The sequence below is a fragment of the Penaeus japonicus genome, unplaced genomic scaffold, assembly GCF_977035675.1.
Source record: "Penaeus japonicus unplaced genomic scaffold, GWHDUDI00000001_assembly GWHDUDI00000033, whole genome shotgun sequence".
NCBI lineage: Eukaryota > Metazoa > Arthropoda > Malacostraca > Decapoda > Penaeidae > Penaeus > Penaeus japonicus.
This window is the reverse complement of record NW_028234435.1, coordinates 23,220,860-23,223,359: the sequence shown is the minus strand read 5'-3', so window position 1 is coordinate 23,223,359 and position 2,500 is coordinate 23,220,860. Positions and strand designations below refer to the sequence as shown.

The 2,500-nt window shown below is 37.4% G+C and overlaps 2 non-coding genes across 2 annotated transcripts; both read left to right on the top strand.

Annotated features, from left to right (window-relative positions):
• The first annotated feature begins 285 nt into the window (after nt 1-285).
• Nucleotides 286-358, top strand: TRNAA-AGC (transfer RNA alanine (anticodon AGC)). The gene has a single exon. It is a non-coding gene; the product is annotated as a tRNA-Ala (tRNA).
• A 1,370-nt stretch (nt 359-1,728) lies between these two features.
• On the top strand, nt 1,729-1,801 carry TRNAA-AGC (transfer RNA alanine (anticodon AGC)). The gene has a single exon. It is a non-coding gene; the product is annotated as a tRNA-Ala (tRNA).
• The last annotated feature ends 699 nt before the right edge of the window (nt 1,802-2,500 follow it).

Genomic DNA, 2,500 nt, shown 5'->3' with positions numbered 1-2,500 from the left:
AATCGATTGCCGGGTTATGGTCCATCTCAGCCTGACGACAGGAAGTTAGCCACGTATTTTCCATCTTCGATATTACTATTGGATCGGTTAGTACATTGTATATGTACTGCCGATATATGGGACACAGTTCAGTTCCTCCTAGAATCACTCGTTTTCTATCACACCTAAACAGATACCAATTTTCCTTCAGTCCTTCCTAGAAACTCACATTTTCTATAACTACCTCTTAAGTGTGTCAATCCCTGTCGATAATAGATTTTGAAGAAGCTTTCTCTTAAAGTGTAAGGGGATGTAGCTCAAGTGGTAGAGCGCTCGCTTAGCATGTGAGAGGTACGGGGATCGATACCCCGCATCTCCATTCACCTTCTTTTGTCGCAGAGAATGAAAGAAAGAGTGAACGGGGATAGGGAAAGGAGAAAGGAGAGATTTTGACAAGAAATTAGATGATGTGATATCGAAGGAAATGGTTATTCAAGCCCCTCATTGGTTTATTCAGTCGGTCATCAATACGTGCTTAACAAAATGAGTCCTTTATTTAGAAGTATGATTTAGAATTTGTTATACCAGATGAACGCATGATCTAAATGCTACAGTACTCTCTTTAATGCAAATGTAAGATTATTTGAATCATTACATCAATTAAAAAACAACTAAAGACAGTAGTAAGAGTAATAAAGAGAATACAGATAGACAACATTACTGATGAAAACTGATAACACTTATTAATGTTCCATGAACTATATTTTGCAGTTGCAAATATTAACAAGTATATGTGCTTATCCCCTTAATGAATTCCAGAAAAGACAAATAAGAATAAAAAGAATGTATCTCCAAAAAAGAATCGAAAAAGGGTATTTTCTTCTCTTCCTCCTCTCCCTTCTTCCTATTTCTTCTCCTTCCTTTCCTTGTTCTCTTCTCTTTCCTTTATCTTTTCTCTCTATTTCTCTTTTTATTGGCTCTCCTTTCCTTTTTCTACTTAATTTACTCTTCGCCTCTTTCTCCTTCATTTTAACTTGTAAGACTTTGCAATATTGCACGTGAGTTTTCGAAATGTCTTTGCATCTGTATTCGAATAATTTATTCCTTGCGAATAATTCCGGCCTTTCTCTTTCATCCACTTATCATTATCAAAGAGTAAGGAATTCATGATGATCGTAATACACAGTAGAACTTCGTACATAGTCCACTTATAAATATTGAGATCTTTCCTTACTATATTTGTTTCTTAAATTTTATCTATCTACCTACGCTATCTCTTTTAATGCCTTATCTATCCGTCTTCGCTTATTTCTCCCTCTCATTCTCATCTACTTCATTCATACTCTCGCTGTCCCTTGCTCTCTCAACCCTGCAAACGACCGTACCCCATCCCGTGACATTCTAACAATTTTCATTAATAGTTAATTTTCACCACGGAACCGGAAAGCAACACTGGTAAACTTTACAAACATGGCTTCATAAGAGCTTCGGGTAGTGATGTGACTACAGGAATTGTCTGACATTGCCGGTAGATACCAACTAGAGTGTTCCCCACCATGTATTCTTGCGCTGTTATTCGTCTACGTTTCATACATATTTCTTACTATAATCCTCGCAATGTCTTTGTTTCGGAATGATTCAGTTGTTATCTCGAGAGACATTTTCTGCGACGGCGAACACCACCCAGTCGGAGAGGTTAAACCTGCCTTAGTGAGCATGTTGTGTCATAGGAAACACAAATCGTTCAGAGGGGATGTAGCTCAAGTGGTAGAGCGCTCGCTTAGCATGTGAGAGGTACGGGGATCGATACCCCGCATCTCCAAAATGTTCTTTAGATGCCCAAGGGAAAGGAGAACCAGTGTTCGGTGTATATGAGGATAATCTGAGTGCATGTTCGTATACACACACACAAACTCGCACGTATAGTATGTAGGTATGTATGTATATGTATATTTATAAATATTTGGATATATATACATATGTGTGTGTGTGTATGTTATGTGTCAATCGCTATCGACAAGAGACTGTGAAGAAGCTTTCCTCCTCCCGATCAGGGGATCCAAGGAAGACGAAAGTTCTAACGTGAATAATAAAATCTCGCGTGTGGCTCTTGGCATCTAAAGAACATTTTGGAATGCGGTATCGATCCCCGTACTTCTCACATGCTAAGCGAGGCGCTCTACCACTTGACTACACCCCTTGTGATGATATTCGAGCCAATCAAAATCTTAGCGAGCACAATCACGAGTTAACTTTAATGGTGGCTTTCGCCTCGAAGAACACATGATTTCGAGGAAGAACTGAAGAAATCTCTGATTGATATTCTATTGATGCTTTAAGGCCGTATGTATGATCACAAGACCTTTAACATATTTTCTTGTTAATGTGAAATGTAGTTCCTCGATTTATCAGTCTCGTTTCAGAAATATTTCGGTCATATATATATATATATATATATATATATATATATTTATATATTATATTATGTATATATATATACATATATATGTATATATCTACG